At 37.5% G+C, this 17073-nt stretch overlaps 1 protein-coding gene across 9 annotated transcripts in view; it reads left to right on the top strand.

The window, feature by feature from the left end:
• NFIB (nuclear factor I B) overlaps window positions 1-17073 on the top strand; it is a 176914-nt gene that overhangs the window by 15727 nt on the left and 144114 nt on the right. The gene's annotated exons all lie outside the window — the stretch shown is intronic.

Raw genomic sequence — 17073 nt, 5'->3', positions numbered from 1 at the left:
GAAACAAAGGGCTGTATAGATATTAGAATTCAGTAATTACAGACTCAACATCTTTAGAAATTAAAAATAATAAAAAAAGTCATACTTACTGTATTTTGTTTGTGAATACATTGGCCTAAGATGCCATACTATTTTCAGCCTTTTTAATGAAATGAGTAATAAAGAAATGCTGTATTTCCTCAGACAGTTTTTTTTGGAGGGCCTTATATGTTATAGTTAGCAGGAGTATTTACCACAGTATCAGTTTTCCACTGCATGATTAACACGGTGGAAAATGATGCCAGATATATTGAAAGGATGTCTATAATCCATTGTTTCTGATTTAAAAGTATGAGAACACCTCCTAGTCAAGACAACTTTTGTTTTCTTTTTCTGACATCTGCAGTTTCTGGATGGATTACCTTAAATTTGTTATGCTATGTTAAAAGATGTGTTTTATGAGGCCAGTCTCAGCTCCTGGTCTAATGTCAGGGACCCTGCTATGTTATGTAACACGTCTTGTTAGGTTTAATTGACCAAAGCTGATTTGTTAAAACAATTCATTTGTGCTGTAACTCATGCCCAGGCCAAGTTGCTACCTGAATCTCTTGACCTTGACTTGTCTGGGTCATGAAATGGTTGTGAACTGCTTGACCTCTCCATTGTTCGGCAGCGTCACTGCTTCCTCTGATCCTCTGTGATAATCGTTGACAAGAAGGCCTCAGCCCCCACTTTCCACCCCAGTGGGTTTCACGGCATCCCTCTGGAGCTGCTATGTCCTCTATTGGAAGTGGCCAGGCTCTCAGCATCACTGTCTCTTGTCTGCTAACACTGATGGGGACAAAGTGGCTGCCCTCTTCTGTAGGAGAGGTGGAGGAAGGATTTCTACAGGCTGGAGGGAAACCTTTTCCTCCTTTGCGCTGTGGTGCCCTTCTTTTCCTTGATGGCACCCAGGTTTTCTGCATTTCTCAAGGGCAAACACCCATAATTCTTTGTCAGCTTTGTTTCACTTTGGGCATCGTTATGTGGGTTATATGGGAAAGAAGGCTTCATCTGGAAAGTATTTTGCAATCAAAACATAATGCATGTGCACGCTACTTCAGTTTTTACAAAATAAAGAAGGAAATTCTTTCTTGAAGTGGAAGTACACTACCCAAATAGCTATATGATTTATTTGGTACCAGAACCTTCTATTCTTAAAGGTTAGTATTGAATAAAATCAATATTTTACTCAATAGTGACCGTGGTCTCTGAAGAAAAGCACTTCATACAAGATGTTTGATGTAGTGTCTAAACTTGTTAAAATGAAATATTTGTCTTCTCTCTCTCTCTCTCTCCCTCTCTCTCTTTTTTTTTTTTGGTAAAATTCTTTGTTTCTGGGGAAAACTGTTTCTACTTAAACTTGACTCTTGGTGAAAGGCGAATTCATTTGCCCTGCATCCTGACAGGCTGCCTACAGTGAATGTCCCGGATTCTTGTGCCAGCTCCTTGATTTGGGCTTTCTGCTCTCTGTAATTACCTACAATTTGACTGTTAGGACAGTTTAGTTTTTTGAGATGAATATTACATCTAATCATCTTCTGCATGCATTGTGCTGCAGTTTTAGGAAGCAGTGCCTTTTGAAATCAGTGACAGGATCTGTTTGAAAAACTGATGGCATGATACAGACTTGCTGATATAGGAAAGCTTATACACTAGTATGGTACCGTTACAGAGCAGAGGTAAATCTGTAAGAAATGATCAGATAATTGGTATGTTCTTAATTTAAAACCTTAGCCTGAAAACTTTTCTCATGTGAATAGACTTAGTCGATAACATTTTCTTTGTTTAAAACATACTTTATTCTCTGCACTATGCCCTGAACTGGCAGCACATGATTAGGTGAATTTCTGCAGATCAAGTGATTTCTCTGTACATTCTTTTTTTTTTTTTTTTTTTTTTGGAGGGAGTGAGAGGAACAACAACAACAACAAAACCCACCAGATAACATCTGTGCAGATGGTGTTCCCATACAGTTCTAAATGACCAAACTTTTTCTTTCAGTGTGAAACTCTTCAGCTGTGCTCTGTTTTTTGACTGCTGTTACATAGCTTTTCTGAAGGAGGAGGAGGGGACTGCTGATGTAGGGAATCTAAATAGCATCCCTGTGATGGCATTGTGAAGATCTTGCTGAGATGTAAAGACATCAGGATCCATACCTTAGTCTCCAGCTCTGTGTGACTGCAGGCAGATTTCCTTGAGCCATAATAGAAAGCACTACTTGCTGTAGTGCCACCTCAGTAGCTCGATATTGCAAAACACCTAGATGTGTACTGGCTGAAAAGTTACAACTCTTCCTACACTTCACTGCAAGCAAAATCTGCCTGCTGATGCCCAGCCCCCAAGTGGGCTCTGAATGGTAAAGAAACATCTTACCCTGTTTTCTCATGCCCAGACAGAAGAAACTTGCCCAAGCAGGGAGGGCCAGCACAAAGCATTCCTCCACTGAAAGCCCTGCGGTGGTACTGCACCTTGGGAGAGGGTGGCAGAGGAAAACCACCCAGCAGGATCATTTGCTGCAGGAGACCAGGTCTGTGCTGAGAGCATCCCTTGGAATCACTGGTGTTTCAGTCACCAGGAGACTTGGGCAGGACTGGTCTCATGGGCCAGGGGGCCACAGTTTTGATGTTGTCCAAGGTTTGGTGCCCTGTGACAGTGGAAATTAAAAATGCTTTAGATTGAAAGGAGAAAGAAACAATCATCGTGGGCAGTTAGATATATGTTAATCTAGCTGGTCAAGGAAACAGGATGAATTTGCAGTGTTTATAGGGGTGGCCTTTGAATTCAATCTTGTTCCTCACCCCCTTTACCTCTCCAATGCTAAGGTTTTCAGCCTCATGGGTGAGTAACTCAGACCAGAGCACAGTGACATGGGAGAAGGATGAATGGTGAAGTGTTTGGTCTGAGGTGTGGGATGAAAGTCAAGTTAGTGTAACAGACTGCTTGTGTCTGGAATATGATGATAATTCTGTCACAATTTACTAGTGACGTGGCCAAATCTGTTTTCAAAGGCAACTGAGAGAGAACTCATTGCTCAGATTTATTTAACAGCGTGATATTGCTTTGTGTTTATTCCAGAGTCTTGTCTTGAAAGGCCAACTTGTGCCTGAAGCCCCTAATGGTTGTACTAGAACTTTCCAATAATACTTGATTGGTAATTTGTCCTTTTTGGACTCAGTATGCCTTCTGCTTTTCCTTTTTAAGTCACTGTTTTCCTCATTCCTCGCCTTTTGGCTCTTAATGAGCTAGTTGTAAAATCAATGCCTATGAAGCTACTGTTTTCTACTTCTAAGAGTGGGAAATGACATTAATTTGTAAAAGTGAAAAGTAATCCATCCATAAATTTTTTCCAGGTGATTGACTCAGTCAGTGCATTTTAGAGTTAAGAGAGGGTTAACATCAAAAGTTATTCTATTGTTTATCTTTCAGTTAAAGAATAACTAGCCTGTACAGAAAAAAAGAATTGGAAAATGGATAGGGCTGTCTAGATTCAGACACATAATTTAAAGTAAATGATATCAACTTTTGGTTTTACCATATGTGCATTCATAGTTGCCAGTTCAGTCATCTATAAAGACTCGTACTGCGGGAGTCATGGACTTCTTTGACTTTATTAAACTCAAGGTTTGTTCTTTATTTTCTTTTTTTTAAGCTATGTGTAATTACTGTAACCGTGTAATTATTGCTGGATTTTTTTCCTTGTTAAGGAAACACATCATATTGTTACACAGAGCATAAGAATTCTTGTGCAGTTTGACTATTGTGAGAAGTACTGGTTAATTTTAAAACACATGCCTAATCTTGCCTTGTCATACTCAGATACAGTGTGTGTATATAGCCTTCCCTGGCCTCTTGCATATTCCTTTTCACTATACTGTTGAATACAACTTGAATATTCTGGGACAAGAATTATAGTTGTCATGTAATCATTTCTGTTCTATTTTGAGCCTCCAAATAAAGGAAAAGCTGCTTATAATAAAATGAGGATCACTGGTCTTTCAGTAATTAAATAGACTTGTTATACTGCATTAATCCTTTTTGGAACATTTGGAATGACTTCTTAGCACTCACAAACACAGCATTAGGGCCAGCAATTAATCTGTTGTTTGTCCTCCAACATTCGTATGATGTAGAGCACGTGTTGAAAGCCATATTTTAAATTTAGGACCAGGGTCATTACAGTCAAATAATGATATTGATCATTCAGAACTGTGGACCAAGACATAACTCTGAATTGCAATAATTGTTTCAAGCACTCACACACCACTATTTGCATTCTACCATGGCGTAATCATGTTCAGTGGTGTCCAGATTTGGGTGGTACATATCAGAAGTAAAGTGAGAAGTAGGGGCTTTTTAGATTTCAGATTTGCCTTCTTCATAGGTAGGTAAAGAAGTAAAGGCTTAACATTTCATCAGGAAAGACTGTGTTTGGGAAAAAAGACATCAAGTTCAGTAACTCTCTAATGATGATGGAATTAAAGATTGTCACAGGAGAGTGAGACTGTGTTTTTCTTATCCAGGACAGGTTTAGGAAGCACCACACTTAAATGTGATCAAGTTGTCTGGGAGAGAGGTGGTTCAGCTGCCCTCTTAAAGTTCTCAAAGTCCTGTTATGTTACCGTAGTATTCAAATTTGCTCTTTTCTAATCTTCATAAATAATGAACAAATAAAATCACCCAAACTTTCTCTCAGGATTTCACAGTTTGGTAGTTAATTTCCTGCATACAGCCTGCTTAGTTTCCTTTGATCAAAGGAGCATATGAATTCTCTTGGTGCTGTGCTGGAGTCCTGCACTGTTCTCCTGCATGTTCAGCAGTAATTGATTTGAAGCATAGTGCAGAGTACTAGCTTCTGAGCCTATGTTAAATGACCAGAAGAGCCTTATGTTTCTGTAGTATATAGTCTTGGAACACACTATCCTATTGCAGTAAGGTAAAAGCATTTTTAAATATAGTCCAACCAGTTTGACTTTGTCAGAATTCAAGCCACAGTAATGTTAACTTGGCCTTGCTGAAGTATTTCACTGTAGGGCAAGCATTTATACAAAAACTGCTATTCTATCTAGTGAGAAATGTACAGAGTGAGCTATATATAGACTTTTTGTTAAATTCCATATGAAGGTACAAGTCATTACTATGTCTTCCAAATGCTCATGACATTCCTCTTGACTTTGATAGACACTCAATTGCCGAAGCCAACAGACACAGTTAGGAAGAAACATTCCAGTCACCCAGCTGGAAAGAAACTGACAGAAAAGCACCTGGAGATACTGTGTCTAATTTAGGGGCCCCAGTACAAGAGAGACATGGACATAATGGAGAGAGTCCAACAAAGAGCCATGGGAATGATTAAGGGACTGAAGCATCTCTCCTTAAGAGGAAAGATTAAGAGAGTTGGGACTGCAGCCTGGAGAAGAGATGGCTCAAGGGCATATTACCAATATAGATAAATACCTGAAGGGATGTTGCAAAGAGGATGAAGACAGGATTTTTCAGAACAAGAGGCAATAGGCATATGTCAAGGCATGGGAGGTTCTTTCTGAACATCAGGAAATGCTTTTTTACTATCAGAATTACTGGGCAGAGGCTCAGAGGCTTGTGGAGTATCTTTTCTTGGAGATAGGTAAAAGTCATTTGGATATGGCTCTGCGCAGTCAGCCCCAGGTGGTCCTAGTGACCTCCAGTCATCCCTTCCAACCTCATTCCATCTGTGATTCTGTGAATTCTTTTGTTTCTTTCTACCGAAGTTCACCTTCATGCGTAATGGTACATAAAGACATCATGGCAAAGTTTCAGCAGGCCTACGTGGCTCCTGAAAGCAGCATAAATGTGCTTTTATGTACTGCAGATTCCTCAAAGGGTGACATAGACGTCTGCAGGAAAAACATACCACAGCAGGCTCATTTGAGCTTTTCTCATCTGTTCTATTTTCTAATAATAATAACGTATGCATATGAGCCTGACTATGCTTGTTGACTTAGCGTTTCATAAGTAGTTTCAAGTTTGAGTGAAAGGCGTGTGGCAATCTTCCTAGTTGCTATGTATATTATTGACAAGGATGCCTTAGCTGAGTTCTCAAGGTTGGTGCTGGTTTCTGTACCACTAGTATCACACAAAAGTGCCAGCATATCTTTTGCAGTGTGTGTGGCATTCACCTGAGCTGCAGAGTAGCTGTGGTCATCACAGAAAAAGAGCAGAAGTTCCAGGTATTTCCCAAGCAGCTACCCCTATTCAGGTTTTTTGGGGGTCTATCACTGTGTTGTTGCTCGGTGGCCAAGGCTACCACATAGGTGCATCCTTGCTGGTGGAAACTAGAACAATTAATCAGCTACTGCCAGAAAATTGTGGGGATGCAAGGCCTGGACAAGGTGAGAGAAGACAGCACTGCTGGGATTAGAGAGAAGAAGTAGACAGGAAGCGCAGCAAAGACTGGCCAAGTGTGGGTGTTAGGAAGTGTGGAGGAGAATGAGCACCCTGTTCTAGGGATGTGATGAGCAGGCAGATAGTCCTGCTTTGGGGCATTTGGGCAGTGAGAAACAAAAGCAGGTCTACTCCTGTGCACCCCTACAACTTAGCAGTGACGTCTTGCTACTGCCTTGTCTTTGGGGAAGTCTGCGGTTGGTATGTGTGGCTACTGGTACTTGCTGTAGCTGTGTCTGCCACCTCAATTGTCAGTGACACTGAAGGAAACCAATTTTGAAATCCCTGTGCTATATAATTCTGCTGACTTCTGGGCAACAACTTTCTTTTCCAATCTCTGTGGCAACCCAAACTTACTGTATACTAAATGTTTACTGCTCCAGGTTTTTATGTTGGGAAATGAAAATATGCATATTCAACTTGGTGTTCTGTTGGAGGGAGGGAAATCTTTTTTTTTTTTTCTTTTTTCTTTTTTCTCTCTCCAGTTTTCTAAATTAAATAGACATTCTCCTTATATTTTGTACATTCACATGGATCAGATCTGTTCTTTTTGAATCCCATTTGATGCAAGAGGGCTTATTTTACTGCAGTATAGGGAACTAACGTGGAATTTGTATTGCAAAGAATGTGTTCAGTTTCATATTACTTCCGTAAAAAGATGTTTGGCCTGTTCGGGAGCTATTCTGGTGTACTGGGTTCCCAGGCAACAAAACTAGAACATGTATGGGTGAAGTACTGCAGACTCTCTAGACTGTAGACCTAATCCTGCAAATCCCTATTTACATAAATCCCACTGATTTCAAAGGGTCTGCACATGAGAAAGCAGGTTTTACAGGATCAGGCCTTTCTTTCTAGAGACCAACATCTGTTGCACCAATTGTGATAATCTCAGGTCTGTTAAAGAAAACTCTAAGGGAATATTTTATGTGGACTAGAAGAAAACAGCAAAAAAGTAACACTGTTTTCTGTTGCTATAAATTAGATTATTAGCAGAAGCAACTCCCTGCAGATTCTCTGTCTCTCCTCTGTTTTCCTTCTGCATACTTTGATTTATGTGAGAGAAAGGTGCTTTATGCAGCTGTGTGCTGCCATTGCTGCTCTTCATCTGTCTTGTATAGTGAGAAATATCTAGAAGCTGAAAAAGGCCTCTGGCTTACAGGTTAGCGAATGTCAATGTCTTGTTTTTGGAGCTGTGGGAAACAGAGAAAGCAATGTTTTTTTGAATTTCGAGATATTTTAGATCTTGCACTTTTAAGTCTGTGCTAAGGTTCAGCTCTATTTGAATTAAATAATACATGCAAAGTGTTTGCTCAGTGTTCACTTTAGAATTGTGAGTGGTCTAACGGTAAAACTTAAAGCAGATGCCCAAAAAAAACAGTTGATGGTCATGTTGGGATGAATAGAGAGGCCACTTCCTTCGCTTTCCTCTTGGAAGAGAACATCTGCACAGTTTTAGTAGCATTTGCTGGAGGTGGAGTTGAATATCTTTTGTGACTTCTTTTTGGAGATCTGGCGTGGAAAAGACATTAGGTTACTAGCTTATCTGGATTGATTCTGGTTCCTGTGGGCCTTATTCTATTACACATGAGAGTAGGTGGAAGCACAATGCTGGGCTCATTTGACATGAAGTCTAGAGATTTCACGTGTATGTCTGTTACCTGCTTTGGGCCATACAGCTAAAGGCAGGAAGGAGATACTATTCACTATGCCTTTTAACACAGATGTTACAAAAAAAAAACACCTGTAGAAAATCTAAGACAAGGAGTTGGCAGGTGAGTTGAACCAAGTTTGTGGGGAAAAGAACCCCTCTGAAGTCCAAAAGCAATTTGAGTCTATGTCAGTGATGCAGCACATACACAACAGCTCTATAATATCCCCCATATTTTTGGATTCACTACATTTAAAATTTACAGTCAGTCTACACATGGCAAGGACAGTGGTCTACGAATTCTATAAACTGTAAAATGGTCAGTGAGATATTGCTACTCATGTCAATAGACCAGCAAGAGAAAGGGGCAAGATGTCCAACATTAGGCAGTCCTAGCTCACTGTCAGAATCTGCAGAGTTGGTAGACAGAGATATGCTATCCCCTAAACCATAATATGTTCTCGAAACGTTTTGTGATTGTTTCAAATATTTCAGATTACATTTTCACCTCCCTGAAATCAGTCAAATAATGTTCGAAGCCAAATAGACAAGGCTTTGTGGGTCTGCATGTTGACTGAGATGCAAGAGCTAGAACATAAATGGAGCCTTTGTGCAGCTCACTATTCAAGGATGGTTCTTTTATTCACAAGCAGTGACTTTACAGTACCTTTTCTTCTCAGTGTTTTCTCTGGTTATTACGAGCCAAGTTTGCTTAAATGCGCAGGATTCATAATTAAGCAGATTTCTCCTTAGGGGGACAAATGCTTTTCAATAGATTTCTGCTCTAAGCCACTTTTAAATTCACATTATATTTATTCCAATTCCTCTTTCTCCATTAGATGTCCACATTTTGCCTCATGTTTTAAGTTCTGAAGTCATTTTGTATTGTATCCTTAATGATTTTTAATATGGTCTCAACTGTTCCACTTTGCTCAGAACTAATTGCTTTTCTGAAGTGGAAAATCCTTTTTAATGTTAGAGATTTAATATTGAGATTTACAGAAGTTGGGACTACGCTAAATGTGTAACTTAAGTAAACTGAACAAAATTAGCTTAACAATCAAAGCAAAACTGAGAAGATTAAGATAAATAAAATTGACAGATATAAAGATCCAGAGAACAGGTCTCTGAGGTGAAGAAAAAAAAAGCCCCCAAAACCACACATTTATTTTTATACGTATTAATACCAAATTTTATTTTATTTTATTTTATTTATTTATTTATTTATTTATTTGCTGTCAAAACACAAATGTCCGATTCTGCAAAACTTTTGATGTGTCACCTCCCAGTTAAGAATGAGTTCCAGGTATGCAACTTTCTATGTTTCTCAATTTTTTTAATTAAAGAAATAATTTAAAGAATTACAATATGTTACTGATCAACTTATCAGAAATCACCGTACTTGTTTTGTGACAACTATGGCTTGTTTGGAAGAAGGTAGGGAGTACAGTGGAACACCACTTGGTAGTGAATTGAGTTTTGTTCAGGCTGTACAATGCAGAGAAATTCTGGAAAAATATCTTTTTTCTTTATCTCTGTTGATATTTTTCACTGTGGTAGAAATATGAGATATAATTGTAGTTGAAGACCTCATAACCTCAGATTTTGTGCCTAGGATAGGAAGCATGTGATCTAAAATTGACAAAAGGAACAAAAAATAGTGGCACTAATTTTCTTTGTGGTGATACTATCATCTTCACTTAAGATAATTAAGTAATTCAGTCGGCAGAATTTTTAATTTTCTTATCTTTTACTTTTTAGAACTACACACAGAGCAAGTGTTCTTAAAATAGCAGGTGTACAAGGTCAGTCTATTCTAACATAATTGCACACACTATTTCACTCCTTTTCTACTCCCTGACCCTTTAGGAATATTGTCAGTTCTAGGATCTGAATTTTTGTTTATGTTAGACTAAATCCAAATATTGTGACAAACATTTATATTCCTTCTAGATTTCATTGGATGTTTTTTGTTTTGATACCTTAGAGCAACCCTTCCAGAATTTGGAAATACAGTATTACATCAGATTGCAACAGTTTAGAAAGAAGGCAAAACGATTCTAAATAAGAAGAAAACTAGATAGTTCTGAAGAATAGTTTTTTTTTTTTTTAATTTTTTTTTAATGTTGTTTAAATCATTCATAGCAAGTGATTCCATGTGACATCCTTCATGCCTGTCTAAACTGGAATTTCATATCACAGAACATGAATTGTTATTTTCCATCAGAACAGGTGGACCTTGTTATGTCATTAAGATAACAGGACGTCCTGTCATCCTGCTGTGTTGAGGCGTTCTTGCTGAACATGAAGATCTTTGGAATGCAAAAATTGTTGCATTCCCTCTTGAACTGTTGAATTCCCTTTTGAAATAATGTGCTGTCCCTGGATAACTAAGTGAAACAACAGATATTTGTATGACCTTGATGTTTTATCTTGCTGTTTCTAGAAGTTCTTTTACACAGATTTGAAACTCAATGTCATGAGGATAAGGAATGTAGGTGTTCAAGGTCAGTGTTCTCCTGTGCATCAGTTCATCAGCAAGCACTGTGAGATATTCATCCCAGTTGTGATCATGGTGTATAGTGGTGTTTTAAACACTTTCTGTGGAGTCTGTATTCTGTATTTCTCAGTACTCTATTGTTGTAACAATGATTAAAATGATTGTGTCAATTTGTTTGTGATAGTTTATTCTGGACATACAGCAGATATGAATAAGAAAATACTTGTTTTCGCAAGAATTAAAAGACAGATATCTTCAGTTTCACATTTTTTATAACATCTGTTGTTTGTTTTTTTTTTCTGTCTTACAGTTGGGACTAAAATCTGAATTCAGTGGAGAGAAACCATTCTGATGCTTGGCCTTTTAAAACTTACTTGTCTAAATACCTATCACAGTATAGAAGCTAAGGCTTTGTTTTAGAAGAGCAGGTCTGTGTGAATCATAGTGAATGCTTAGGCTTCTTAATCTGGATAGTTGGTTCCAAAGCTTATTACTTCAGCCTAAATGGCAGGAAACCTTGTAAATAAGACAGTCATGATTGCAACTCTATTAAGAGAGGAAATGAAATAATTTTGATTACATTTTACTTTAGGTGAAAAAAAAAAAGAACATATGTACAAACCTAAAGGATAATTTCATGGATTGTGCTGGAATGCCTGGTGCTCTTGAGAGGCCAGCAGATAGTGCTTGTTCTCATAACATTGTCATTGTTACTGGTGCAAATAGGATAATTTCTAAAATGCTCTGATCCTCACAAATTCTAGGACTTCAGCACATGCTGCTGTAAATTCTTGTTAGATTTTTTTATACACTGTGGTTTTATTAATAAATTCATAGACTTTTAAAAATGAGAATATCCATTTCTACATTTTTGAATTAAAAAGCTCTTGAGATAGATGCAAGTTTTTGCTTTTGTCTGTCCAAGAGTGTAACTACATAGACTTCAGAAGCAAAAATATCTAAGTGTTTTTCCATAGTGTAGACTACTATTTAAGACTAGACTACTAGACTAGTGTGTAGACTACTATTTATTTTGCAGTTGGCTCACATAATCATACTAAACGCTGTCTTTAACAGAATTTTAAATTAAATATCTAGTGATGAAAATACGTGGTGGCATTGAAGAAATGGTGAACATTAGTACTTCATTGATAAAAATGTTTGGGTAGAGTAAGCAGGTTTTTTTGCAAACAGTTCAACCAACTTCTCATATTACTTTTGTTACACATTTGAACATGCATGATAGGTACCGTTGTCTTGACCATTTATTGAGAAATGTGAGGCATCTAAGCAAGTCCAGATTTTTAAGAAACTATGCTTGGCCTCTCTATGCATTTGTTCATATTAATGAAATGAACTTCTGGCCTACAGCAGCTTAGTGTAATCCATGAGTGACCTTAAAGTTCTTTTTGGCATGATCTTTAAAACTGCCATGGTTGGCTTTTCATTTAGTCTTTTTTTTACTTTTTTGTCTCCTTTACCTTTCTTGTCAAAATGCAAGTGAGTTTGGGCTCACTTGTGGCAGCTTATTTCTGCGTAGTTTATAGAGTGAATTAAAAGCCAAAAGCTATGATTACATCTGCCTTTCTAGTTTAGAAGGAGGCTAGGAAAATGAAGTATGCTATTGATGCATTACATCCAATAATAGTTACAGGGTAAAATCATTGCTATACACTCTTCTGGTTTTATAATAATTGTTACTTAAATTTGGTTTTGGGGGTTTTACCACTGTACGTTGTGTTTATATGACCGCATAAAGAGCACTTATGCTCTGTTTTGTGACTTTTTTATTGTTTTATTTATTTACCACTGCTTCCTCAGCAAAACGGTAAATTGCAGTAATAGCTCTCTAAAGCAACCTGGCATTTATGCTGCATAGAACCAATGTAGATGGTGCAGCCATGTAAGCAGAGATATATCAAGTACATAGCCATTCAGCTCTGAATTGGGTAACTGTCATAGCCACTGTTCTCTACCCGGTTTACTTACTAATGTTTTTTAAACATATTTAAACTAGGCAGCTGCCTCTAAGGTGGAAATGAGTATAATTAAGACTAACATAAAAATGGTTTTCTTTAACAATTGAAGTCTTAACGCTCAGGGATTAAATTCTATAGCACAGATGTGTTTACAGGTATAATTATTTTTTGTTATTTGACAATTAAATTTGAATGCTCTTTGATTATGTAGAATATAGTTCTATTTGTTGTGGTTCATGTTTCTTTGCCCTAATCATGAGATTATTCAAATAATATTTTCTTACTGTGGCAAACTGTAATCCAACACCTGAAATATTTACAATATGTGAGAGGATGAAAATCTTATATTATTTATGTTACATGAGAAGTTTAGCCAAACAGGGGAGTTCTGCAGGCATACATAGAGAGTTCTTCCTCCAAAGCTACTGTGGCCTAAGTCGATATGACAGCGAAAGATCTGTAAAAATACAGTCTTTCTTCATTGAAGAGATTAAGCAGGCTCCTTTAGGTCAAAGCAGAGACAATGGAAAACTGAAACTCCCACATTCATTGTCTATTTCCAGTGTCCATTTAAATGGGCCATGTTAGCGTGTTCTCAGCTACTGAAAGTTAGGGCTGCCATTTACCACTATGCTTCCTGTTGGTTCTGTAAGACTCTATCCAACGCCCTCTTGCATTAAGCTTGCATGGTGCTACAATCTTGTTGTCATCCAACTGCAGAGGGGAACACTAGAAGTGCATTTTAAAGCTTGTTTCTGGGTGCTGATTTGAAGCATACTATCGCTGGGTATTTTTGCAACACAGTCCCAAAATTCTTGTGTGAAGCAGGCTCAGTTTACAATCCAGGGAGGTGCTTGGTGCTAATAAGATTTTGACAGTGGTAATCTTAAGAAAACCTGAAGCAATATTAGGATATATTTATACAGTGTTTTGAAAGGAGACACAAGCAAACTTCTTTAGCCACCAGCCAGCCAAACACGTTGTAGCAACTACAAAGCACTCTCTTCCGGCCAGCTGGTTCCTGGCAGTCATCTTGCACATGGCTGCCTACAAAATACCACATAAATATACCCATCATTTTAATAGCAATGTGAACAGAAGAACAGACAGCACCGATGTCTCAACTAGCTCCTTTTCAAGTCAAGTGGATAGGGATGGGACAGGCTATGTGTTAGGGGTGAATAATGGTACAGCCTGTGCCTTGGAGAAGGCTCCCTTTGAAGCACTCAGCTGCCACTGAGCAACGTAGCCCACTCTGGTAACATGACCTAGTTCAGTACCTCACAGGGGGCTCCAGTTTATTATCTTCACTCTTCATGATACCTGGCTGCTGTTTGCAGGGAGTGCAAGCTTTGTTTTCCACAATTCTTTGTTGTAGTGATACCTCATTTAATTCAATTTGTGGTCCTCTTCATTTTATTGAAATTTGTTTAAAGAAAAAGAAAGAAAAGAAAAGGAAAGAAGGAAAAGAAGGAAAAAACCCAGAAATTGTAAATTATAATTATTTTCAAAGTAAAATACTGCACTTTTATTGTGTTATGGATAGCTTTGATTTGAAAATTCTTAGCTTCCACTGGCAACGACTGCAGAGTATTGCTCCTTCTCTGCAGTTCTTAAATACTTTTAGAGATATGGAAAAGAATCTATTAGGATTTAATCTGCAGTATCCTTCTATTGTTACTTTTGTACTCTCCAAATACTCATCTTTCATTTAATGGAAAAAGTGTTTCAAAAATACTTGTCATAATAAAGTAAGAAAAATTATCTAAGATTGTTAAATTCCCCAGGAAGTGACAATGATTTTTCTCAATTAATATTTGTCATAGAATTTAATGTGGTTTTTCTTTTTGGGGGACTGAAAAGAGAGGCTCAGATTTAACATGTGTACCTTGTTAGCAATGTTTTGACAAATAGTAGCAGCTGTATAAACTAATCTTTCTATAGCTTTCACACATGGGACTCAATTAACAATGAGCCACTGTCAGTATCTAATCCTTTCTACCTTTTTTTTTTTTGTTTGTTTTTTAAAGTTTCCTAGTTTCTGTACATTTTTCCATGTGTAACTCAACTATTATTCTTACTATAAACTGCGGAAAGTGACAGTTTGTAAATGGATTGAGCTTGCATGATATTTCATATGTGATTTATAGAAGATGATGGCACTTGTGTTTATATTGCTGGTACACTCAGATTGAAGTGAAGATTAAAGTCTGTTATTTGCAGAATGTTGTAATGATTGCAGAATCTAAAAGAAAGCTTTCTTTGAAATTCCTGTGCTTCAAGCTCTGCAGTGCAGAGAATCAAGAAGTATTGCCCTAGGTATGTCATTAAAGCTTGTGGTAGTAAGAAGAGGAAGAGCTCTGTTGGTGTTTGTTATGGTAAGCCCATGAATTAATTGTATGTATTGTGCAAAAGTCTGTACTTACCTATGGCACAGTCCAGGTAGAAGATTCTGACATTCCAAATAACTTTCCCTTTAACTAATTTCCAAATATAAATTGAAGTGGATCTCTTCCAATTCAGGATATTCTGTGGTAGAGACTTTTACAGTGGGACTTTTGAGATTATTGAAGTGCCAGAATAGCAGCAATTACAAATGCAAACTCTGTTTTAAATGTACTTGCTACTAGAACCTTCTATTTGAAACTCCTGAACTAGAATTATCTAAAGAGGGCATTCTGAAATTACAAGGGCTTCTTGTCTTTGGCAAATGAATATGAAGATGACAGAGAGAAATGAAGATAGAGCCCAAAGAAAAAGTCATTATTTTTTTCTTTCATGGAGTAAACCATAAGAAAAGCTTAAATTACTAAATTGAGGGTAGACTATTGTCACTACTTGCCAAATAGTACATGCTCGTGCATCTGTCTAATTCATATATGAAAGCCACAAACAGAAACACGTAATTTGGCACAGCACCAGAAGCATGCCTCGACACACTTCTGGAGATTCTTCCAAATGACTTACTGATTCAAAAATTCTACACTGTTTGCCTGTGTGCATACAACGTTTGGATAAACTTAGCATGAATGATTCCAGAAAGCCACATGCATTATTTTTGAATGGGAATGGGGTGATTTTGTATCCCTACCCATTTAGTTGTAGATATACTGTGAAGTATTTTTTTTTTGCGTGTGTGTATGTGTGTGTGTTAGGAAGGGTGCTGTTTCCACTAACAGAAAATTCACAGAGACAATGCATGTGAAGTGGGCTGGTTATGAAGAACTCTTGTTAGTTAGAATTGCCTTTTTCTGTTGCTTTGTTTTCCATTTTACTTTGCGCTTTCTCCTGAACTTTTAAAATAGGGATTGGCTAATGCTTTAGTGACTCCAGAGTACAAATTCATCCATAGAATGAAATGCACATTCAAGAAATAACTTATTTTTCTCCAGTAGTACCCACTATTTCTTGTATTAGTCCCCATGGGTTCTGGCATGTTTTTTATTTCACAGTGAAGTCTTTCAGATGAATTTGTGGGTGCAATCCCATGAAACAGCTGATATTACTTCATTGACAGCTACTTCATAAAGAGGCCCTTCTCCAAGCCCACTCTCCTCAGCAACCTTACTTTGCCCTGGCACCAATGGTTTTCTGTCTCACAGTTTTGTTAATCTCTGCTTCTTTCTGGCAGGAAGTATTTGGGTAGTCAGGGGATGTACTTAGTCTGGGAGCTGATCTGGTATAAAACATTACATTTAAAAAATGTAATTTTCTGATAGTTTGAAATATGCAAGTTAGAAATATATGAAATATGGTAGTTTGAACAGTGTAACATAGCACAAAATGATTAGCTGCTGTTGCTTTTGAAGAGTCTTGAGATTGTGTTCTAAGTGACTAGTCTTGTTTACCTCATGCTTTGTTACCACTCCAGAAGTAAATATACAAAACACTAAGTAATTTATTCAGAAGCAGTTCCTGCAGTATGATTTACTTTTGTGGGCACAGGTGTTTTAGAAGTGACAAAAGATGCTTTGGAAGACAGAAAGATGTTTTTTTCCATCTTTCCAAAAGGAGTGTTGTGCAATACTGGAATAGCTTGTTTTATGGAAAAATCTTTTGGTGAGCAAATGTGTTTCTTGTGTTTACAAACAATGCTCAAGAAATTGAGGTAAATGCATCTGTACTGTTTGTGCTTCGTACTTGTGTCCATACTTCAGTAGAACAATGGCAGACATTGTATGAAAGCCCACACAGAAATCTGCATTTTCCTAAATTTCAAAACCTTAGATGTGGAAATATTGTCACATTCTATTTTTTTTTTTTAATTGATGAGCAGAGAGTGTTCAAAATATGGTTAGAATTAATTGATAAAAGACGACTTATGGCATAAGCTGAGATTCTGGATTTTTGTCTGGACACTTCTCTAAGACAGGCAGGCTCGTACAAAGTATTTTGTCACAAGAAGGAAAAAAAACAAAGCCTGTTTTGACTTTTCTTGGTATGACAGGTTCGACTGGGTCAGCTTTCAGGCCTCCATCCAGCCTTTCTCTTTAACAGGACCGGGA

The sequence above is a fragment of the Meleagris gallopavo genome, chromosome Z (assembly GCF_905368555.1).
Source record: "Meleagris gallopavo chromosome Z, MGAL_WU_HG_1.1, whole genome shotgun sequence".
Classification (NCBI taxonomy): domain Eukaryota; kingdom Metazoa; phylum Chordata; class Aves; order Galliformes; family Phasianidae; genus Meleagris; species Meleagris gallopavo.
This window is presented reverse-complemented; position numbering and strand designations above follow the sequence as displayed.